At 33.5% G+C, this 26131-nt stretch overlaps 2 non-coding genes across 2 annotated transcripts; both read right to left on the reverse strand.

Moving 5' to 3' along the window:
* Positions 1 to 6219: 6219 nt before the first annotated feature.
* On the reverse strand, positions 6220 to 6352 carry LOC126031162 (small nucleolar RNA SNORA51). Its single transcript, XR_007503245.1, has one exon. It is a non-coding gene; the product is annotated as a small nucleolar RNA SNORA51 (small nucleolar RNA).
* A 7403-nt stretch (positions 6353 to 13755) lies between these two features.
* On the reverse strand, positions 13756 to 13888 carry LOC126032282 (small nucleolar RNA SNORA51). Its single transcript, XR_007503841.1, has one exon. It is a non-coding gene; the product is annotated as a small nucleolar RNA SNORA51 (small nucleolar RNA).
* Positions 13889 to 26131: the final 12243 nt, after the last annotated feature.

A 26131-nucleotide genomic window follows, 5' to 3' on the forward strand; every position in this document is an offset into this window, starting at 1 on the left:
AAAATGAGCCAAACAGCTGTAGAGATATTTCTGCCTCTTCTTGCTAAAGAAGTAATCTAGCTTGATGTTTGACTTTATTTCTATCTTAATCACAGCATACAAGATTAGAAATATATGCATTTCACTTCAGTTAATTACTCAGAATGCATGCATAAATATAAAGCTTTATGTGAGTGAATTGTTTGAATTTCAGTGAATTTTAAAGAGAACACACAAAAGTATTCCCTGAATTTTTATATAAATCTAATGAATGTTACTTTTTCTCTGAACAATTCACAATTCTGCTAATCCCAATTATCACTAAGTTTTCCTGAACTTTTAAAAAATAATAATTGACTAATTTTTTCTGATTATATATATATTCCTACGAAGCTGATTATAGACAAAAATTGTAATAGATTATGAACAATCATAATATTTTAGGGTGGAAAATTTTATTTTAAGAAAATTACTAAAACTTCATGCCATTCTTTCTGTAAATATTTTAATTCTTCAAAATTAGCTTTGACAATTTTTTCTTGAGATTTTATTTTTCATAGTTTGAATTTTCCTGTTCTTAAATTTTTTTATTTCCCTAATTACAGTTTTGAATTATTTTTTACAGTTTAGATTGAAAATACAACACTAATGCAAAGCTATTAATGCCCTATTTAGTCATGATAATGTTTATTTTTTATCTTGTTTTGTCTTTGAAGTTAGCATATATCTTTACTTCTCCTAATCTTACAGAACAGATATGCATGAAAATATCATAATTACATTTTCTAAAACAAGTAGAATTTCAAAATTTATTAATTGCATTACTTGAAGATGTCACATGGTGAGGCCTGAGTGGATAGCGTGTTTGGCTTGCACTTGTCCAACCCAGGTTAGTTCTCTACCATCTTATATTGTGACAAAGTTATTTTAGATATCTTGGGAAGTATTTGTTTTTATGTAAAACTGACTTTTGGACAACCAAATCATGTGATTCTGACTTGGACTCAGTCAGAATACTACAGTTTATGATTACAGTCAGAATTACAGTTTAATTTTACTCCACAGAATCACAATGAAGAACTAAGATAGACATTAAATTTAATTTATGTATGTTTAATGTATAAAAATGAATGGCATATATACTAACTTTTACTTATTTTTTCTGTACTGCAGATTGATCTAATACCTTTATTATTGTGCTATTTATGGCTCCCCAAAGTTATTAAGTTTTAATGTCTCTCAATTATCTTTATATGTAATATTAATTATAAAATTATAAACTTATAAAAGTAGCCATCACATGCTTATTGAAAACATCCCACTGACTGTTTTATTACATTAGAGATTTTATTATTTTGTAATAAAATGAACTAAAACTTATTTTTTTTTGTTTTTTTTAAATATAATTTTTATTTTAATTATAGTGGCTTACATATTGTGACAATAATATTTTAGGTACATATTAACATAAAATCAGGGGAATTCCCATCACCAAATTGTCCTCGCTCCACCTCCGTTCCCGTCCTTCTTCCCATATCCTCTTCCCTTACCCCAGGGGCTGCTAGAATAAGTGGTCCCCTCTGTGCCTAGCTTACTACTTAGTGGTCTTACACCTATTTGGTCTTGGTACCTCCCTTACCCCCCCCCAAATTGGGAGGCGGAACTAGATAGTTCAAGTTATGTGGTTTTGTTTGAAGAAGAGAAAAGTAATAACCTGGAGAGAAAAAAAAAGAAAAAATAATCAGATACTCCAGAAATGGGCGGAGTCCTTCTAGAGGCTTTCATTCTTGGTTTGAGAGAGGAAGGGGAAAAAGAAAGTGAAACACAACAGTACATAAAGAACTGTCAAATAAAATATCCAGTGAGCATTCCAAACAAATAAACAAACAAAACAAAAGGGTAAGCACCATATAAAAGCCATGGTATTGAGATAAAAAAATGTGGCAGAGCACATAAGAAAAGAAGAAAATAAATAAATAAATATAAATGGAGACATCCACTTCAATAGCCAAACCACAACAATGAAATCAACAAAAAAATAGATAAGTAAATAATAATAAAAAATTGTTTTGTGCCTTTTTTCCCCCCTCCTGCAGATGCACAGTAAATACTGGGGTCATTTGAAAAGGAATTTCCTTTGCCTAAGAGATACAGGGTTTCTCCACCCTTGAAGTATATTGTCATGGGATTAACTATAGACACCTTTCAGGTTTATTTACTCGCCCCTTGGTGCTTTTGTGGTGTATGGAAGACTTCTGCTCTGTCCTGGGTGATAACATCAGACCTCTGTATCTAGAGGTCTCGGTATCTGCACAAATCAAGGAGTTGAACTTATGATTATGTCTTTCTTTGTGGATCTAGAAGTTCTGTTCCCTCAGTGTCATTTTAATCCGTCTTCTGTGTTTGGTGGTCCTGGTCTTTGCGCTGATCCTAGGAAGGGGCCTGGGATAGCGTCTTCCTAAAACTTATTTTTAAAACTCAACTGTATCCTTTCTTATTTTGTTGCTTTTGAATTGTTTTTAATAAATATGTAAATGCAACTTTTTGCTGTAGCTTTAAAAACTCTACTAACTTGGTAATGCTTTCTTTTCTGTTCATATATTGGCTACTTGCATATGTTCAGTTTGCAAAAATTAATTGAATTGTAAAATTATGAAACATACCCATTCAGATCCTGTATATGTTACAGCTCTGATAATTATATCTTTATTATAATTTTGTTTAACTATAGTATCACAAACAGTTTAATTGAGAGTTTTATCAAACATTTTGAATAACCATACTCCAAATGCTAAAATTACTTAAATATTTTGGGAAATTCACTTTTGATAGCTTAAAGACATTTTAAATAATTAAGGATATTAATATAATAGTATTTAAAGTAATTAAAGATATACCTTTTATATGAGTTTGTTAGATTGGGGCCCACAGAGACATGGAGACACCAGAGATAGTTAAAGAATAGAGTTTAGCAGAGCTCAGTGCTTAGGACTCCTGGATTAAAGAGACACAAGAGCCCTCAGTTATCTATCAATACATATTTATACTTTTTTTTTTTTCGGGCCACACCAGTTTGATGCTCAGGGGTTACTCCTGGCTAAGTGCTCAGAAGTTGCCCCTGGCTTGGCTTGGCTTGGTCCATATGGGACGCCGGGGGATCAAACGAATCGTGGTCCTTCCTTAGCTAGCGCTTGCAAGGCAGACACCTTACCTCTAGCGCCACCTCGCCGGCCCCATATTTTATACCTTTCTTACATAAAAGCAGGGAGTGAAAACAAGGCCACATTTCTACATTATTGACTATAGTGAGGTTACAGAAAAAAGAAAACAAGTTTAGTACTCCAGATATCCTGAAAAGCTTTCGGACACCCAATTTATGAGTTGCCTTCCCTATTGCCATGCCATAGGGCTATTATTCTTGTGGGATAGCCCCTTTCCTCTCTTTGAGATTAAATCTTTGTTGAACAATCTCTAAGTTCTTCCCTTTAAATTGTTTCTGAACATACCAACATGAGCAAAATATGGCAGTTGAGATATCATGATGACTTGTGACCTATATTATGTCCAACTTTTATTTGGCATCTCTAATTTTGATCTCCAATTAAGAGTTTTGACTTTATTATAAATTTGGAGAGAAGCTATATTGTCTCACAATTTTATTTTAAATTGGTCTTTATTTAGCTTACAGCAATCATGGTTACTTTTTGGTACAAATATCTCCTAGTACAATATAACACATCTATCATCCAAAGCAAAGGTAGTTTAGGATTTGCTTTTCTTTGTGTGAGGGTCACTGTCCCCCACTCCCCAGCCACCCTCCTGACCCTCTTTACCCACCTCCATGCTCAAGGCATATTTAATTTTAGCTCTGCATTGTAGGATCACTCCTAGAAAACTCCAGGGACCATTTAGGATATAGGATGTCAGGGATCTAACCTTGCATTACCCAATGTATAATCTCTGCAGCCCCACACAAAGCAAATTTTTCCTATAAAAGACAATATTTGAAAGCCATTCTATCAACATAGAAAGAAGTAGACAAGAAAAAGGTCCATAAAATATTTCCGGTATGGACAATATCAGGGAGGTACATGCCATTCCTTCCAGGTGTCTGCTCTCACAGAGTTTACACTCAAGATGTATGCCATTTTGATATATTTACTAAGACAATCATTTATTACCTTGAATACATATCATATAGTTGAAGGAAGCAAATAAAAGAGCTAAAAGTCAAAGTGTGAAATATTTTCATTGCAGATGAAACTTGAGTTATAGGTAGAAACTGGGTAAAGCAGTCCATTATAAGAATCATACAATGTTCGAGGTCAAGTTGACTATGGAAATAAAGCTACTATCATGTTTCATCAAATATTAGGATTCAGAGCCAAGGGATTTTATTATATACAGCATCTGAAGTACTTTATAAATCACCATATCTGCTGACATTCAATTATGTTTCATCTCATTAATATGTGCTGCAGAATATTTTAGGTGCCTATGGCAGTAAAATCAGAGTTTTATTTTAAAATGTTGGCATTCGCACATGGACCAAAATTTCAGAAAGCACATCCAAAGTATAAAGGCCAATTATTCCTAAATATTTCAATCTATGAACTAAGTACTTAAGAACCTTAAAAATAAACACTCGTTCATTTGCTTAGGCTTGATTTCAACAGGAGACCTGACATTGTGTAATTAAATAGTAATGGTATAGGAAAATATAGTCATTCAGTTAGGATCTAAGATTTAGAATTAACTGTAACCTAAATGTTGATGTTAGAATGTGGTGTGCCTTTGCTTAGAGATAACATACATTGCTTTGGCTTCTGTACTCTGCTTGCTTAAGGAAGTTAACTACTGTAAACCTGGCTTTGTTGTGAGCCTAAGAACAGCCATCACAGGCTTTAGTTTTAAGGTATAAAGACTAGGCCCAGAAGAACAGCCAGTTCCTGGAACCACACTCTAGGAGTAATTGCCAGGAAATATATCCATACAAGGCTAAACAGCAGCAAACAGATGCCCATATGACAACTGCACCCTGGGTCTGCAACAACGGACAGATAGCCGGAAAACACCACATCCTGGGTCTGGGGCTCCACAGCCCACCTAACTGTCTGTCTAATGCTACATTTGAACTACAAACAATCCTAGCCCAACCGTGTATTAAGGATATATATATATATATATATTAAGGATATATATATATTAAGGATATATATATATATCCACACCCGTTTTGACGCTTAGGGGTTACTCCTGGCTATGCGCTCAGAAATTGCCCCTGGCTTGGGGGGACCATATAGGATGCCGGGGGATCGACCTGTGTTCTGTCTTAGGCTGGCGTTTGCAAGGTAGACGCCTACCTCTAGCACCACCTCTCTAACCCAAGGACCAATACCTTTAAAAGACCAATACCCTGTGGCTGGAATCCTCTGGTCTAAGCCTTAGGTACTCTTCAAATCTGGTCTGTGAACCATTCTCGGGGTACTCATTTATTGGAGATGTTGGACACCAGCATGCTCAAATAAACTCCCTTGCAATTATTTATATTACTGCTTGTCTCCTGGTGGTCTTTTGGGTGGCAGATTCTGAGTTCTGGACTTAACACTTCTAATTTCCTCTGCATATGATTTCTCTCTATTTTGCAGTTTTATGAGTGAGCATGGACCAGTCCATAACACATTCCATATGTAGTTAAATAATTCCATCCAACCTTTAGGAGAAAAAACCTTGACATTCTCCTTTATATATATATTTTGGCTTTTGGGTCACACCAGGCAGCACTCAGAGATTACTCCTGGCTCTGCACTCAGAAATCGCTCCTGGCAGGCTCGGGGGACCATATGGGATGCCAGGATTCGAACCGCCATCCTTTTGCATAAAAGGCAAACGCCCTACTTCCATGCTATCTCTCTGGCCCCATATATATATGTATATATGTATATATATGTATATATGCATATATGTATATATATATTACTAAAGGTTTTTTAAAATTAATATCATTATATAAGCATCATGATTGCAAACATGTTTGTAGTTAGATTTCAGTTATAAAATGGACACCCCTCCCCTCACCAGTTCAACATTCATACTACCAATGCCCCCATCTCCCTCCTCCACCACCCCTGCCTGTATTTGAGACAGGCATTCTATTTCTCTCACTCACTACCATTTTCATGATAGTTGTCAGTATAGTTACTTCTCTAACTGAACTCACCAGTCTTTTGATATCCTTTTTTCTGTCCCCCAATTCACAATACAGACCAGGCAAAGGGCCTGTGTTGAGGTGTATATGGGGTGCATTTACTGTACCTCCTCTTTATATACAGTCAGTGTAAAGAACACAGCCTGTGGTAAGAATTGGGAGGCCTTTTCTTTTCTTTTTTTATTTTTTAATAATATATATATATATATAAAATCCTTCACCAGTGCAACATTCCAATGACCAATATCCCAAGTGTCCTTCCTCCCACCCCACACAGGCCTGTACTCCAGACATGCTTTCTACTTCCCTCATTCAGTCATATTTTGTTATGATAGTTCTCAGTGTAATTATTTCTGTGACTGCACTAAATGATCCCTGTGGTGAGCTTCATGTCAGGAGCTGGACCCTCCAGTCCTCCTCTATTTTTTCTATGAGAATCATTACACAAATGTTTTTTATTTTTCTCAAAACCCATAGATGAGTGAGACCATTCTGTGTTTATATCTCTCCCTCTGACTTATTTCACTCAGCACAATAGATTCCATATACATCCATGTATATTATATTCTTTTAATTTTGATATCCTTTTAATTCTACCAATAGTCATGACATCAGTACGGAACCGGGAGTGTTGAAGGGTATTTAACATTTTCCATTTTCACTCTTCTACTGATGTGCAGTGTCGCCTCTCATTTAATATATTTCCTTCCAAGTGAACAATTTGTGTGTATATATTTTAGTGTAAAATGTTGAAGCATTAGCTATACTTATTTATTTTATATACATGTATATATACATATATACCCAGATTTAAAATGTTATCTTCTAAGGACTGTCTATAGATATTATCACATTTAGTTATGCAGGTATTATGATGTCCAATCAAAATCGAGAGTCACTTTTATTTATTTGTTTGCTTTGGGGCCACACTGGGCTGCACTTAGGAATCATTCCTGTCAGCCTGGGAGAACCATAAGGGATGCTGGGGAATCGAACCAAGAAAAAATAGCCTTCCCCAGAGCCAATGGTTGTTTCCATGACAATATGCTTCAGGAGTGGAGAAACCCTGAATCTCTTAGGCCACAGGAATTTCCTTCCTTCCCTAATACTTGCTGTGCCTATACAAAAAAAGGGGGGGGGGTAACACAAACCCTGCCACTGCAGCACTTTTTCTGGTGTTGTGTTTTTTATTTTTGTTTGTTTTTTAATATTATTTTCCTTCTCCTTTTTCTTCCACTTTTTTCTTTCTTTTTCACTTTTGTTGATATTATTCGGTGATTTTTTTTTTTAGTAGTTGATACCAATTTTTTTTTCCTCTTTTCCTTAACCTTTTTACCTCAGAATAGCATAATTTGAGTCATTCAGCCTCATAAGTTGAGGGGGAAAAAGAATGATACCAGGACCAGTCATATGAACATGTAGTGTAAATAAAAAAATGACCAGACTGGAACACCAAACAGAATAGATACCCAACCTATAACAAACTGTAAGGCGGAGACCATTTACAGTAGGATTCTGGGGGGTAAAGGAGGGAGATGTGGGAGACATGCTGGGAACAAGAGTGGAGGAGAATAACATTGGTGGTGGGAATGCCCTTCATTCATTGTCACTATGTATCGTAAATAATTCTGTGTAAATGAACTTCAGTCACAACAAAAAAAAATAGCTCTCCCCGCTATACAATCCTGAATTGTCCCTGAATCAGAAAACTCCTAGTATAATTTTACTAACGATGAAAGAATAAGATTGTTTTCTTAAAGATGGCTTGTGGCTACCACAACTTTTATGCATACTTATGTAAACTGCATACTATTTTGAAACTATTTTTTGTTATATACAACATTTTATTAGATTGGTTAAAAAATTATCCATTAACTCCTTGAAGAGAAATTTTTCTTCACTACCACATGAGGGTGCTAGTGAACTGCAAATGTAAATAGAGTCAGTCAGCAATAAAATAAAACGGGTAACTTTACAATCAGGTTCAAATAATTTGATATCAACAAAAATTTTCTCTTACTGAAATTAAATATGATGATTCATAGTGACTAACACAAATTGCCTTATGTTTTTATATAAAATTTCTGCATGCCTACTTGCAATGAGGATTTTTTTTTTTTACTCTGGAGGATATCATAAAGATACTTAAGCTTTCTCATGTAAATGATGTACATTATTTTTATGTAAATTTTTTAAATGTAGGCGAAAGGGACAAGAAAATGTTTCCAATGTATAATTAAAAGTGCTCTGGTGGGGTTAGCACAGCAGGTAGGACCTTTGGCTTCCAGTAAAACTGACCTGGTTTAGATTCCAAGTATTACAAATGGCCCCCTGAGCTTGACAGGAGTAATTTCTTTATTTTATCATGTTAATTTTTTATTTTATTTTATATATAATTTATTTAAGCACATGGTTACAAAGATGTTAGTAATAAAATGCACACCCCTTTTCATCAGATGCACACTTCCCTTCATCAATTTCTGAGCACAGATATAGGAGTCATACCTGAGCACCACAGACCGTGGCTCAAAATCAAAGAAAAAAAGTGTTTCTGGTGTGTAATTAATTGTCTGAAATGATAACATTGTCAAAATAGTTACTTTTACATTTATTAATAGCTATAGCAAGATTTTATTTTCTCCTAATGTAGAAAAATCAAAATTAGAATATGCTCCAAATTGACAAACGTTACAATTGAATTGTTGGTGGTTTTTAGAATTTAAGAAGATAAATATTTACTTTGAATGTCAAAGAGATAATCAATTTACAAAACTTAAACATATAATAAAAGAATATAAAATAAAAATGTATACAAATGTAGAAATCATATTTGAAACTAATCTCAATTGACATTGACATTGCTCTTATTTATTTATTTATTTATTTATTTATTTATTTATTTATTTTGGTTTTTGGGTCACACACAGCAGCGCTTAGGGCTTACTCCTGGCTCTACACTCAGAAATCGCTCCTGGCAGGCTCGGGGGACCATATAGGATACCAGGATTCAAACCACTGTCCTGCATGCAAGGCAAATACCCTAACTTCATGCTATCTCTCCGGCCCTTCTTATTTGCTTTTTAATTAAAAATATAAACTGCTCGAATTTTATTAAAGGTTTGTTCTTTATTATCAAGAAACAGTTTGGCGAATATTACTAAATTCTAAACTCTAACAGATTTATGAGATTCTCTCATAAATTCTCTCTGTCTCCCCGATTTCCACTATCCCCCCTTCCAAGCACCATCTTACTGTATCTCAAGAGTAAACAACTTCCCACTGTGTAACCTTAAGCATTCTCATTTGTGAAGTATTTCTCTTCGCTCAATGAGGTTGTAAATCAAGCAGCAGTTCTGACTTTCAAAAAAGAAGGTATTTGACTATTGTAAAATAAGGCTGCGAATGAAATGGAGAGCCCTTCAGCTATTCCAGGAAAATGTAGGTTATAGAATGACAAAAGCAGTTTGTTTACACCATAATGGTCTTTAACTTCCGTGTTCTCCAATATTCTAGCATCCCTGTGGCAGAATAAGTTTTCCACTAGTTTATGAACTTGTTAAAGTCCCAAATAATCTCTCAGAATTCAGAGATCTCTGTGACTAGTCTCTATTTCCATTTCAAATTTCTCCAACTTTATCACTTGCCAAACACATGTGCTTATTTCTGTTTACAAGCTGATGTACATGGAGCCAGGTTTCTGGTTATGGAACTTCAGAAATTACTTACTGTAATGAATTTTCCTGCTGTGGGGATTTTTTTTCTTTGGATTGCTTGTTTGATTTTTACTTCTTAGACTAATTTGGATTCTGCCAAGTCTGCTACGTTTTTTTTTTTGTTTGTTTGTTTGTTTTTTTTTAATAATTTGCTGACTTACTGAATTTCTTAGGTCACACCCATGCCTGGCCTCTATCCTGATCATTCAATCTCGAAATGATGAAACAAGACATCGCTTGTTACCTAGCTCATGAGTCACTCCCTGCCTTGGGACCTGTCCCCTCTAGCACTCTTTGACCAGTCTTTCCTTTGCACAAATGCTATAGCATCATCTGTGCACAGATGACATTATCACTTAAAAAAATGTCATCATCTATTAACATATTTTAGAATTGCTACTTCTATCTCCCAGGCCTTTTATTCCCTTTATAAACAAAGCATATTTGATGCTTTTTTTGGAAGCACTTTGTTTTTATTTTTAAAAATATTGTTTTAAAAACATTAAAATTTTTTTGTTTGTAATTTTTATTTTTTACAGCATTTTGTTATGTCCCAGCCTCTGAAAATTTTCCTTTTTTTTTTTTTTTTTTTTGTAGCTGGGCTATTTTCTCTATGGTGTCATTCTGAGGGCAGACTCTTCCTTCATTGCTTTCTGAAGCTGATCACATAGTTAACATTATTCTAGTTGCTAAATATTAGCTTAACATAAATTTATTAGGATATTTGTTTCAACTAAACCCACTGTCACCCCTTAGTTTTATTAAAATAGAATTTGTTTCAGAGTATTTGATAACTGAAGATTCTTACAAGCATTTGATGTCTCAAGGTAAGCATGCTATGTTTATGGTGGCTACAAAGTCACTGAACAAGAAGCAAAATACAAGAAAAAAGTAGATTTCACCTTTTCTTTTTAAATACTGAATGAATTCCACTGTGCAACCACATCTTCTTTATCCACTTGTCAGTAAAGTGCACTTAGATTATTTTCAGTTTCTGGTACCACTGTGTTCTTTAAATGGATGATCAGATTGTAGGAACTGTCAGATTAATGTCAACAAGGTAAATGTCATTGAAGATGTCCTTATCTTAAAGTCAATTTTGGAAATAGCCACACTTTTAAAGAACATAACCACAGTTTTTACTCCACATTTTAACAACAAGCTTTAGACAGCCAAATCATTTTCTTACTAGCTATCCAATTATAAATATTCATGATTGAAACAGATTTAGTGAATGTAGTATATGGTTACAGGACACATTTATATGAAAAAGATTTTATTGACTAAAAAGTATTTTAAAGCACTTATTTAGCAGTCATCTAGATCTCTGAGCCTTTGTTTTTTATATGCTTTTAATTAAGATTTTATGTTGTGGTCTACTCAGGGACATAGAACTTTATTCATCTGTAGGATAGTTCATATATAAAAATATTAAGGGATTCATAATCACATTTTAGGAATCATTATTAGTATTGTTAAGCAGCTATACCATAAACATATCTATATCCTTAGTTTATTGTCTTAGGTCTTTCTCTAGCAGGGAAAATGTAATTGCTAATTAAAGTTGGAAAGTTGTTTGGAAACTAATGGGAAAATAAATTTCAGAGGAGGATAATTAGTTCACAGTTATCCGTAAAGAGTTTATATCTAGCATATTAGTATATTTTTCTATTTATTTTTGTAATGTAAAATAGCACCTTAATAATGTTATATGAGTGAGCACATATTACTTATGTATATATTAAGCATCATGGTACATCATGCTGAAACTGTCCTCAGAATCTTAGTATTCTAGAGAATTTATTTCTTTTAAGACTTGTTTGCTGAAGTGATTTTGTGTTTCAATGTATTTCAGGCCTGAATTATTAAAATATAACCTGTATATATTGCAGCACATTCACTACCAAAAATCTAATTCTGTCTTTCATAGTACAATGGACTCTTTTTAACCAATTCATCCTCCCCATTTTTACTTTCATTTAGTAACAGAAGACTTCTATTTTAGTATAAGAGTTCATTCCACTTTCTTTAGTCATTCAATTTTGTATATCAAGATGTCACCTATCATGTCACCTATCGCTAAATTCAAATTCAGAAGTTTGGGTTTTTAAAGTCACAAACAGTATTGAATAGTAATTTTTAAAGTGGAATACCAAACATGGGCAGTAGATGGCAGTAATGACATTTTATAAAGACAGCCAGCTAGAGCCCGTTATGGAAAGAATTAAGACTCCTAGAATCAATGTAGAAAATCATTATTATACAAAGAACACCCCCCTTCACCAAACTACAATCGTGTTTGTAAACACGGTGTTTAAAGAAATACATTAAAAAATCTCCTAAAGTTTCTAATGGGGAGAAAAAAAGAGAATCGTCATCAATTTGAAAATATCCAAGTTTCATTCTTTTGCCTTTAGTTTATTTATTTTTTATTTTTTATTTTTTTTTTTTTTTGGTTTTTGGGCCACACCCGGTAACGCTCAGGGGTTACTCCTGGCTATGTGCTCAGAAGTTGCTCCTGGCTTGGGGGACCATATGGGACACCGGGGGATCAAACCGCGGTTCATCCAAGGCTAGCGCAGGCAAGGCAGGCACCTTACCTTTAGCGCCACCACCCGGCCCCCTTTAGTTTATTTTTTAAAGAAAAACAAAATTTTCCTTTTACCTTGACCTTTAATAGCACTGTTGTGGCAAACTAAAATACATCTATGTGATAATTTTCTTTTAATTGATTTTAATGTTTCTTTTCTGTCACAACAGAACAAGGACTCTAGAAAAACATAAGGAAATATATTTCTTCATGATAAGAACAATGGTACTCTAGTTTATTTTTAATATCATCCTCCTTCAGTAACATAGTAACATTAAGTTAATAATGTAGCAGGGATCAAAAAAAGTGGTCAAGTTATTTATCACTGGAAAGATTGCTTGTATTTATGTTTTTTTAGGAATTACTAAAATTGCCTCCTGGCGGACATTTTTATTTTAACCCAAAATCCATTTACTGCCTACATTTTATCTTAAAAAAAAATAAGACAATAACTACAAAACAACAACAAAAACTTAGTTCACTTTTTCCCTGCAATAGCCATGCTAGATCTATTGTCCAGATTAATAAGATGTTGGCCATTAGTTACTAATGGATCCTTAGCTTGAAAGGGTGGATGTTATTGACAGGCACAAATGGATTTCTAAGCTTTTCTCTAAAACTTCTTGCAAATGTTCCTCTCACAGGAGCAGTTAAACATGTCAATCCTTTCTCTCAGTTTTTGGTTTTGTTCCAGTCAAAAAATGGGATTTACTATCTTAGAATTTTCCTTCATTTATATCAAAAGAAGCTAGTTTGCTTTTCCAGGATTACCATGATTGATGAATGGTATAAAATAATGCATTGACAGAAGAATAATTCAGACACAGTTCCAGTAAGATTATTGAGTTTTGTTTTATTTGCTATTATACTTACCTTTAATCTGAAAAATTGATGGGTGATTTATATTCAGTTCTATACATACATATCTGATACATAATATACATATATCAGCATATATGCATATATTTATGAATATATGTACAAATACATACATATAAGTTGTCTTCAAATTTCTTGAAATATTTTTTGCACAGACACTTTTATTGTAGTATAAAGTGGCAATCTAGGGCCAGAGTGGTGGTGCGAGCTATAACGCATCTGACTTGCACATTCTAGCCTAGGACGGAGCGTGGTACAATTCCATGGCGTCCCATATGGTCCCTCAAGCCAAGAGCGATTTCTGAGCTCATAGCCAGGAGTAATCCCTGAGGTCACCAGATGTGGGTCCACCTCCCCAAAAGAGGCAATTTATTTTTTCTTTTTTTTTTTGTCCCCCAATTCACAATACATACCCGGCAAGGGGCCTGTGTTGAGGTGTATATGGGGTGCCTTTACTGTACGTCCTCTTTCTATACAGCCAGTGTAAAGAACACAGCCTGTGGTAAGATTTTGGAGGCCTTATCTTATCTTTTATTTATTTTATTTTATTTTTTTTTCTTCAGGGCAAACTAAAGTTGTTTTTTTTTTAAAGTAAGAATTCATTTAAAGGACAAAATTGATTAACATAATGAAGTAAACTAATATAACATAATATAGTGACATAACATAACATATAATATAATTGATATAATAATAATACATGTAAGTCAAAGAAAATTTCTGATTAAAAACACAATTTTTTTTTCATAATGGCTTACATATCTTTCACTGTAGTATTTTCTTTCACTGTTGTATTTTTTTCCTATTGATTATTTTCCTTTTTCCTATTGATTATTTTCCTTTTTCCTTCCAAAGTCAAATAAAAGAAAGTCTTAAATTTAATATTTGATGATGATTTATATTTAAACAAAAGTAGGGTAGCCAAAGAAAAAATAAATATTCAAGAGATATTCAAAGTGATCAGACATTGAGTTTTGCTTAGATACCTAGAATCTTTCAACTCAGCTATATTACTGTGTATGTTTGAATCAAGAAAAAAGATGGCTTTAAGATTAGTAGTAGAGGCAAAAGAGACTATAACTAGGGTTGAAAGCATTGAGCCTTCTTCATCACAGAATCTATTTGAGGCATAAATATATTTAATTTCAATTCATTTTATGGTAAACAAATATAAACTTTGACTTTAAAGTTATACCTCCATAGGATATGGCTTTGACTTCTAAAGATGTGCTAGATAATATATCCAACTAGAAAAAGTTCACAAGTGCTTCTTAGAATCAAGGAATATTTCTCTTTTCTTATTTTCAAGGGCTAGTATTGTATCTAATACAGGATGATTGTTGCAGTACAGATAAAAAATAAAACTTTAAATAGGACTGCTGACCTTCGGATAAGAATGCTATTTTACTCTTCAAAATATAATCTAATCAATCAGGTGCTACACACATCATTCTACGAAGAGTATTGATTCTCTTTTCTATGATTCCTAAAAGCAATTGTTCTACTTGTTTCATGTGTTTTTCTTTTAAAAAACATTGAAAAACTTCTGTTGGTACAGCGCATTTTTTAAAAATTATAATCATCAATTCTATGTAAAAGATTTACTGCAAAGTACAGAAAATTTTTGTGTATATATAGTGCGCTGTTTTTCACAAACTATAAACTAGGATGTGCAATCATGACTATATTTAGATAATTCAATCTAGTTATGCCCAAACAATTTTACTCATTTCTCAGGTTCCTTGCAGCTATTTGAGGCTTTGTTAGAAGGGAATATTAGAATTTAAGTTTAGAATTAACTGCTGTTTTGCTTCTGTAACCCATGCTTTGCTTTAGACATGGGACATAAAGAGAACATTCTGAGAAATAACAGGTAGATCAGATAGTATAAGTGAACACCAATAAACTAAGGAATTTAATTGCACCCTGGACTAATTATATCTAGGGACCTGAAGACACCCAAACGGAATGTCGGCCTTAAATTTATCTGGCCAGCAAAATCTATGAAATCTATCTAGCTGGCTTCTGAGTTCTCCCTTCACTAACCAGTTTATGCCTAATGAATGAGAAAATTTATTCTAAAATTGTATTAAAGCAGGAATGCGAGATGGACCAGTGGTCACACCTGCTAGAGGTGCAGCTTCAGCATGCTGGTATTTTAAAATAAACTCATTTGCCTTTTTTTTTTTTTTTGCAGTATTGCTTGTCTCCTCACAGTCTTTGTGGGATGAATCTTGAATTTGGAGCTAGCAGCTTAAGTTCAGGTAAAGTCAGGACTTTTCCTTTCTCCAATCTTTCCATCTAATTGGATTCTGTATTACAACTGTAACAGGCCATAGAGAAAGTTGTCTTCCAGGTGGAAGATAATACAATTGCTAAGGTGCATGTCTACCTAGCTAGCACATGCTCCACTTGGGTGTGCATTCCTTGCACCACAAGGTCCCTCCCAGCATCCCTGTGTGTAGTTCCAGAAACCCTCTAAATATTTCCTAAGCCATGAAAATTAACTCACTGTGGGAAGAATTAGTAAAAGATTGCAGAAGGGGCCGGGCGGTGGCACTAGAGGTAAGGTGCCTGCCTTGCCTGCGCTAGCCTAGGACGGACCTCGGTTCGATCTTCCGGCGTCCCATATGGTCCCCCAAGCCAGGAGGGACTTCTGAGCGCATAGCCAGGAGTAACCCCTGAGCGTCACCGGGTGTGGCCCAAAAACCAAAAACAAAAAAAAAACAAAAAAAACCACAAACAAACAAAAAAAATTGCAGAAAATAAAAACAATATTGCATGTTTATGGAAAAGAATATTGATCAGAATGGCTGTCCTACCCAAAGCATCATACAGAATTAATGCCATGCCCATTTAAAAACCATATATCTAAAGGTATATATGATAGCCTCCAGTTCCATCCATATTGAAGTGTATTTCTTCTTTTTTGTTATCTTTTCTTATAGCTGTGTAGAATGCCTTGGTTATATATCATAACTTCATTATTTATTCATCTTTCAAAAGGCATTTAAGCTATTTCTATATATGTTTACTATGCTTCATAAAACCTAGCGCATATATATATATATATATATATATATATATATATATACGTATTTTGAACATTTTGTTTTTAATTTAGGGGATTTATGCCAAGAAGTGAAATTTCTAGGTTATAAGAGAACTCTATTCTTACTTTTGGGAAGGGAAGGGGAGATTGATTTCAAACCCAGCTCTCTTTCTTTCTTCCTCTCTCTGCCTAGGGGTTGGCTATAAGGCCTCTGGCTTCCCTACTCTGCCTGTTGTTCCCTTCCATGCCTGTTCTACCTAGTCACCAGATAAGCCTCTTTTGTCAGAGTTATGCCTACTTAGCCTCTGGCAGGTGGTGGTCTCTGGCAAATGATGACAATCTTAATTGCTTATGTAAGCAAACAATACATTACATCATTTTTATTGGAAAAGTATAAAAATTTAATTGGTGGCAACCTTACTTTGGTGCTCCAAGCTTACTTCAGATTCTGTGCTCATGGAGTACCACTGGCAGTGCCCAGTGGTGTCACAGATATAACCAAGGTCCACTGTATGCAAGGCAAAAACACTTTAACTGTGCAATCCGAAGGCCCCTATTTTTTTAATTTTTAATTTTTGAGTCATTATTTAACATTGGAAATGCTACTGAAGAAGAAGTATTTAATGAAATATTTATGAGAAACATGTTCTGGTTTAGCAAGTAATAAAAACTAGAAAATAAAGCTCACCAATTTATTCATTAAATCAGTAAAATATAGTGTAGACCTACCAATTGATGGACAGCATCAGTGTACCAGAATATAGGTGAAAATTAGAATTTGGTGATCAACATAGGCATTAATCTATATGAAAGTGTACACATTATAAGAAGAAATATAAGAATAAATTTAAAGTAATGTCCTATAAAACATTTGTGCAAGGCAATAGATTTCTAGGAGGATTGCAAAGTAGTAGAAAACCTTAGGCAAGAATGAGATAGCTTTGCCCAGGATATAAAGAAGGACTTTGTGGCACAGTTAATTAAATTATGGGAAGAGCAGTTACTTTTTTCAACACAATCTTCTACGGCAAAAAGATAGTTGTCTAATGTGAAATATGTAGGGAGTCATGAGACGTAAGTACACAATGAATTATGTGGCTGGCAAGAACATAAGGAGAGAGCTATTTCTTATATTTAATGTAATTAATATCATTAGTCTTATATAGCTCTTTTAATTATTATTTACTGCTATCAAAATAATGTACTCTTCTAAATCTATGTGTGGGACTATCAAACACAAAAGATAAATGGTATTAGTTGATAGGATAGTTTGAGTAAGAAATTTTATTTCCATGTTTTGTTTGCTTTTATTTTTTGAGGATCTCCTGGTTGTGGGTTGTGCTATTCTTGGCTTGGTGTTCGGGGATGGCTACTACTGAGTGACCAGATGGTGCAGGGGCTTGAACTTTGGTCTCCGCAGACAAAACATCGACTGCAGCCTGAGTAGCACCCTTGGGTATATGATTCTTTTTTTTTTTTTAAGCCAAGAGTATTTACAGAGTTTTTATGTTTGTTTCACTGAGGACAGAGTAGAATGTCTGCTGTTTGTTCATGATTCAGGAGAAAAAATGCTTCTCAGTCTACCCTCAGGCTGTTGCTCTGATCTTGACCTTCCCAGCCTCCACAACATATAATAGTAATAAATATATTTATTTTTAAACAGTTTGTGGCCTTATTGGTATAGCAGCTCAAATGGATGGACACGATAATCCTACATTTCAACCAAATGGTTAAGAATTATTTTATAATATGCATTTCTTCCTATTTCTGTGCACTTACTTATATATGCTCTCTCTACCAGAAGTGTTTTTCTTCTCTTTTATGTTTCAAAACTTTATATTCTTTTGAATAAGTTCAATAAATAGTAGACCCTTCATGAAGAATGATAAACATATCTTCTATATTCCCCTTAATATTTGGTCATTTCCTCTCTATGCATTTGTTATGTGTTCTGCTATCCTTTAAATTGATTCCTGGAGGGCACCATTAACATATTGCAGTGAAGAGTTTGTAGCACCTAGAAAGATGCCTTTACTTGCGTGCTCATAATGAATTGTAAATAAAAGAATCAGAAACATACATATTAATTTTTGAGTAAAACTACAATAATTCTCAAACAGTTAAATGCTGGATCTTTGCTAGCTAGTACACCACCATGTACATAGAAAAGAATTGGGATAATTTTCAGTTGTTTTATTATTATTTAAATGAATAAAGCTATTAAAATAATTGTGATAAAGAAGATAAGAAAGTAGCATATATTACTACATGACACCGAAGACCTACATTTTTATAATTAATGTAAATAATTTTAAAGTATATTATAGAAGGTTATGGTAAGATTTATTTTTTAATGTAACGAGTTCTGTTGAATTTGCAAGAAATTTAAATTTAGGCTAATTACTTTCTTTTTGATGCTAAATTACTCTTTATAAATTCTATGCAATTTTGTATATAACTTTATACATATAGGCTTTTATGTGTATATATGTATATATGTATATGTGTATATATGTATACATATATGTATATAACCTCATATGCATCAGTAATTTCTTATGGTATTGTTCCTGTTTGCATAGGCAGACAAATATGAGAAATCTTAAGTATAGAAAGAAGTTCTTATCTAATAGGGATAGAAACTCATAAATTTTATAGTTCAGGGGAGCCTTTCACCCTGAACATTTGTCATGAGGATTGGACTTAGGCCTCAGTTGATCAGACATCAACTGTTCAGCCCCGAACCTTGGTTTTCTGCACCAGCACCAGGAATCAAACTTTCCCCCCACCCCCAGGGGAGGCCTTTATAAGACCCTACCACCTACTTGCTTCAGGGTAGGTTTCTGATGACAAGGAACAGCAACTGCTTGCTCTTCGGACAGGTTTCCCTGCCTCACCATCTATATGTGAAATGAAATCAGACAACATTTTATGACAGTTGGCTTTGACATAGGATCTATGCAAAAACAAAGATCCCTAATTACAGAAGCCTGACTGCGACTATCTCGAGTGAATATAACTTTTTCTGTGACCATGAAGAAAGATCTTGGTGTTGGACAATTAGTATACCCAGAGCCTATAGTAGGTCTTATGACAGTAAGCCTCATGAGTAGAGAATACCTTGAGTTTTTAGGCCAAGGGTACTTTCTTTCTAATTTCCCCAACATTTGCTGCATCTATGCAAAACAACAACAGCAAAACAAAACAAAACAAAACAAAATCTACCACACACACACTCTTTTTTAAAAACATTTATTTATATCTTCTTGATAGGGACTCCCACCTTTTTCATAGAACCTATGAACATGAAATACTTTGTTTTACCTCATATTTCTACTTCTTTCTACAAATTGAGGAAAAATAAAAAAACCATAGTGGATGGACTCACAGGCCAAGTGGTTTCAGGTACATTGGATGGAAAAAAAAAGGGTTATAACTAATTACCAAAGCCACAGTCAACAACAATAGAATAAAACAATAGAATCAAGAGACCAAAACTACAATAATCTAAACATAAAATGAATCTGTTACACTAGTAGATCAGGGGACTAAGGATGGAGGTATGGGATGCATATTGGGAAATTTGGTGGTGGGAGGTTGACACTGGTGGTGTGAATATCTCTAATTCACTAACACTATATGCCTGAAATACTACTATGAAGTGCTTGTAATGCAAAATGGTCTCAATTAAAAATTAAAAGAAAACCTCATGCTTGCATGTGAGCCCTGTGTTTTCTATTTCATTAGAGCTGTCTCATAGTTTTAAGTGTATAGATACTTTACACTCCTGTTTAGGTGTCTTATTTGATTTTTAATGTATGATGTAATTATTTCCTCCTTAGGAGACTGTGTTTCAGCAATACTTCAAGTGCTTCAATGTAACCTAGTCATTTAGTGGGCTGATAAATTGCTTCTGTTGTCAAAAAGTGCTTTATCACTGGGTCACGAGTTACATGAGAAATATGCCTTAGATTCAGATAGGTGTGGGAACAATAATATGACACTGTCATTTATTGTTTGGATCTAAATAAGAAAAAAGCATAATTATAACTATGTATTGAATTTTGAATTAAATTTTGAATAGAATTATTAATTATTTTATAGTTTTAAATTTACTTATTCTCATTTATTTTGTTATAGTTATGTAAAGAACTATAGGGTATTCTCTTAGAAAAAAAGACATTCTATATTTAGAAAACACTATTAAAAGAGAAGTTTATGGTGTTCCAATTAGAAAAGATGCTGCTATTAAAATCTAGATATGAAAGAATATAGTTCGTTCAGAAATAACTCTTGGGAATACTGAAATAATCAAGGAATACTGAAGCTGTTTTATTTTACATAGAGCTATATAAACTATGGAAAGATTTAAACTATTTATTACAATCTGATAGATTTATTTGGTACATTTAAGTGAGTTAAAAACAAACAATTTCATAGAAAGTCAGTATTTTCTATTTTCCTTAATTATTCTAATGCCCCAAATTTTATTATCTTTTAATTCTTGTAGGCTAGAAACTGGTTTGTGTAAATGATAAAATGAATGATGTGGGAGGAAAACTAACATGTTAATCATATTTGAATACTTCTATGTGTACACAGAGGCTTTCTAATTCACTAAACCACCTATAAATGATGCTGGTTACAAGTTAAATTTACAATTACTTATTTTAGAAGACTTGGCAGTTCAAATTATATTGTCTTTCACCAAGCTTTGTGGTAAGCATTTTTGATTATTAAATTTTATTTTGTACCAGAGACCAAACTCTAGAATGGAATACAGCAGGACAAACCAGTCTTGTGTGGCCAAAGTACGTAACCTAAGGCATTGGCTAGCCCCAGAGCCCAAAGAAATACCACAGTATCTTATCAGACAAACATTCCAGAAAGCTTGTGACATCCTTGAAACTTCACTAACCTTGAGATGTTTCTGTGCTCCTTATGTAAAGATGGCATGTAAAGATTACCCACAAGATGACCTCTCTAATGCAGGCTGTTCCATCCTGCCTTCACTCCATCCCCTGTAAAAACGTGCTTAAAAGAAACCTTTTGCTGATCAATAAACGGGACCTTGATAAGGCACTTTACTTGGTCTCCTTCTCTTCTTTTCCCCCATTCTTTTCAGGCTGGACCCCTCTACACCCACGAATAACCTGTCCTGCAGGCCAGGACAATTTTGGCTATTAATTTGAGTTTAATTTGGTCAAAAGATGCTACTTGATGTGATATGTATAAAACCCAAAAATGTACTGAGTGATTCAATTGTCCTAGAGCATTATCTTTCTCTTTTTTGTATTAATCACTTGTATAAAATCACTTTTATAGTAATAACCACTTAAAGTTTAATAGGATTCTATGGTTTACAATATTTTCTTTTTTTCTTTAAGAAGGAAAAAAAACTGTTCTTTGTGTAGCCTTCTGGGAAGGGACTATCAAGGCCATCAAGTTAATATTTAAGCATCAAACCTAATTAAGACTACTTTAAATCAGCTGAAGTCTAGCTCACTCAGAAATGCTTTTGCCTTAGTCTACTTGTTAGTTCTTTAGTTGCGAAGGTCACCTTTTGACAGTAACTATCCATTTCGTTTGGCTAAAGAGAAAAAGAAAGCACTATCTGTTTCAGTCACCATTATTTTGTTTAGTGATTAACTGGAGGTCAGATCAAATTTTAGAAAATAATGTTAAATAATATTTTTACATTTATTTGCGGCTAGAGGAGTTTGGGGTGATATCTGGGTGGCTGGGAATTGTAGATGGTTCAGCCTTGTGCATGGCAAGCTCCCTTCCCACCATATCATACTATTTTTCATGTTCCTCACTTATTTTGTCTATAGCATCTTTAAAAAACACTACCATTCTGGGTACCGAGAGATAACTTAGAAGTTGAAGTCCATACTTTGAAGATGGTACTTCCTGGTTTGATTGTGGCACCAGAATCCTGAGCATTCCCTGAGTAATCCCTACAAAATAGGGCCTGAGCAGCATTATATTTTTAGTCTCTTGTATTGAACTAGGTGCTTGAATGACAAAGAATGACACAAGAAATGGAAATCACAAAGAAATCACACAAAGAATTTTCCACCACAGTGGTGTAAAGCAAAATTAAAAACCTTGTATAATTTATTTTTAAAGTATTTTTGTTATATAAATTTTTTTACAATGATACTTTAAATATAAAATGTCATCTTTCTGAAATTAGTTGAATATTTCTTAATACAAACATTTCACTTGTTTAGGATTTATTAGCAAGGCGGTATAAAACATTATTAAATATAAAAAAAGAAGTATAAAAATAATATACCTCCTACCATCAGGCAAGAAAAAAATATCTTCTAGGGGCTGGAGAGATAGTACAGCAGTAGGGTGTTTGTGTTGTGCATGGCTGACTGGGGACACACCCAGGTTTGATTCTAAGTATCCCATATGATCCCCGAGCCTGGCAAAAGTGATTTCTGAATGCAGAGCCATAAGTAACCCCTGAGCACCACAGGGTTGACCAAAAAAACCAAAAACCAAAAGAAAGTTCAAGATACATAAAATGGACACGTATTTCTTTAGAATACTTGTGTTTTTTCTCTGACAGCTATAATTCTTACTAAATGTTGTCTTATACAGTGATGATTCTAACCACTTTTTATCTTCTCTTTTTGAGCTGTTTAACAAGGAATTTTGGTGGAAGAGTCCCCCAGTTTAATGCTTATGATTGAACCATGTCATGGGAATCATTGGAATTGTTCTTATGGCCCCCATATGCGCCAATAACACCACGTGGCATTGCTTCTTATTTGCATAGGCACATTAAAATGAGAAAATACTATACATACAAATAAGATCCTATCTAATAGAGATTGGAACACACAAATCTTGTAGTGCAAAGGGACCTTACACCCTGAACATTGACATAACGACCTGGCACAGACCTCAGAAGAAAGGGCATAATCCATTCTCCCCTGAACCAAGGAAGCCATCCACGAAACATCCAGGCTGGTCTATAACATCACCTGGAAGCAATCCTCTACCACAGAAGACCTACACTGCTCAGACTTCGACCTGCTCAAAAGAGACTTCCCTTAACACTGAGAAGACTTAACAACAACAACGACCTGCTTACAGGACAGGGCTCCCTGCGTTGCCCTTTGATTGTGAGGTGAAAGGAGAGGATGCTCCACATCCTGACTTCAATGTAAGATATGCAGATTCCAGGATCTTTAATACAGAAACATGATACCAACAACAGAGACTGTGTGAAAAATAAAAGTGTGTTGGCACTACAGACAATGTATTGGATTGGACGATCTAACTTGCCTGGAGCCTAGAGTTGGTCTTGTGCCAGGAAACTTCAGGGGTCTGGTCTCTTTGTACTTAGGCCAAGGTTATTTCTTTCCATGTCCCTCATATTTTGGTGGGCCTATGCAAACAACAATTGCCACTCTAACACCACTTTGACTCTAATCCTTAAAAAGAACTCACTTAAAATTTGAGGTTAACTTAAGCTAATATGCATGTATATAGAAATGTAAGAAAATACTATGCCTGTAATGTTTAAGGAGTTACGTAAGTTTTATGGCTTTAGATTGCCTTGTGTACTGTTAAGAAATATTATAATGTGTTACAATCTGGGTACTTGAGGGACAAAGTAATTGTATATGGATTCTATCTTATTTATCTTAATGTTCTTTGGCTGAAATTTCAAAGTTAAGATATCAGCAAGGGGACTTCTGAGAATTATGTTATGGGTGATTGTCCTTACCTTGTCCTCTTTCTTTGCACCCTTGTTCTCATAATAAAAAAAAAAAAAAAACCAAAAGAAAGAAAAGAAAGCTTCTACTAAATTTATTTAATTATACCTTGTTATTCTGGTCTTTTTCAGAAGATGTTTGTTATTATTTTGTACACAGTTCCTTTTTTTATATATTTTTGACCACACCCAGTAATTCTCAGGGAAGACCCCTCTTTCTGCACTCAGGAATCACTCCTGATTGTGCTCTGTGGATCATATGGGATGCCAGAAATTGAACTGAGTTAGATCACAAGACAAGCATCTTGACTTATGTACCCTAATATTTTGTAGAATATATCTCTGGCCATGATATTCTGTACAAATTCCAACATGCCATCTAAAAATTAAAAATTAATATAAAAAATTTTTGGATTAATATATATGTAGAAATATTGGTAGAATGTAGATGCAAATGTAGTTTATAATAAAAAGAAAAACAATATATTTGAACATAAGCTATGATTAGAAAGAATAAAGTCTAGAAACTTAAAAATGATCAGTCTTAAATATATTTGACTTACAGGTAGTTAAATAGTTAGAAACCAATATACTGAATATACAAAATTATTAAGTATTCAGTGACATGAACAATGCTTCAGATTTTGTCCAAAATATTTTCTTTTAGATTTTAGAGGTATAGCATCATATGCTGAGCAAATTTTATCATACTAAATAAAAATAAATTCAGTTACCTATAGCTAATGATTTTTAACATTTAATTTTTTTAAAATTTCTATAATATTTAATGTTAACATAAAAATATCTCTTGGAGTTTATGCCAAATTCTATTAATCAAAGATTAAATTAACCACATATTGGTTAATTTGATTAATACTTGGTTAATATGATTAAATAACTATATATATCCCTAGATATTTTGTTTCTATAAGCAGTATTTTCACATTGACAAGGATTAACCTTTTAATTTTTCTTTTAGATAAACCATATTATTTTAAGTATTTAAGAAAAATTTTATACTTGATTTACTGAAAAAGTGTCAACTCTAAATAGGAAAATGTTACTTTTTTATTTAATCTGTTTTTAGTGTGGAAATAAATTCAATTGAAAAAAATGTTCTTCTAAGCCCAAACTTTCATTTCTTATAAATAAGATATAGATTTATTATAGTGCAAGTGCTTCACTTGCAATAACTAAGTAGAAAGTTTCTACTCTGTGGAAGGAGGTCACAGTAAAGGTAATTTACTGACTTTGTAAAGGTAATGAACTGAGTTTGAAGTTAGTTCAATAGCTTTGGCAACTTAACTGTGACATCTTCCTGGTAGAAAATAATTAGGGTATTTAGATAAGTTATAAAAAGCTTGGAAATAGTGAGTGTTCAAAATTATATTGCTTAATTTGTCCCAAAGAAGATGAATATAAAAATGGGAAAAAGAATATATAAAGAAAAATTCATGTTTTAAACAGATGATAAATGAAATGCATGGAAAATTAAAGAAGCCATATTTTTGAATTTACAAGAGGAAATTTCCCAGAGAAATAATAATGTATATGTCAAGAAAAAAAATTAGCCAAACACCAAAATGTTGATATATTTCTGACATAAAGCTGATTTATTTTTTTGATTTGTTTATTTTAATTACTAATTGCTTAGGTGATTGATTTATGTTTTGAATCTATATGAATATTAAACATTTTCTGACAGGTTGAATAATAACCTTAAAAGCTCCAGTTCAGTAGTTACTTGGGGGGTGGTAGGAAGTAGAAGCAAATATGCTGAAAAATAAATAGGATAATAATTTCTACAAAATAATTTCTTGATTCTTATTTTTGAAAGATATCATACATTTTAATATATAATTATATTTGATTATTTTAACTAGTCTTATATAAACTTAGAGTGCTCACGATACTTGTTTAATTATCAATGTGAAGTTGATTAATTCTGTTTTCAGAATTTGACTTTCAGAAA

Source organism: Suncus etruscus, chromosome 1 (assembly GCF_024139225.1).
Source record: "Suncus etruscus isolate mSunEtr1 chromosome 1, mSunEtr1.pri.cur, whole genome shotgun sequence".
Taxonomy (NCBI): Eukaryota; Metazoa; Chordata; class Mammalia; order Eulipotyphla; family Soricidae; genus Suncus; species Suncus etruscus.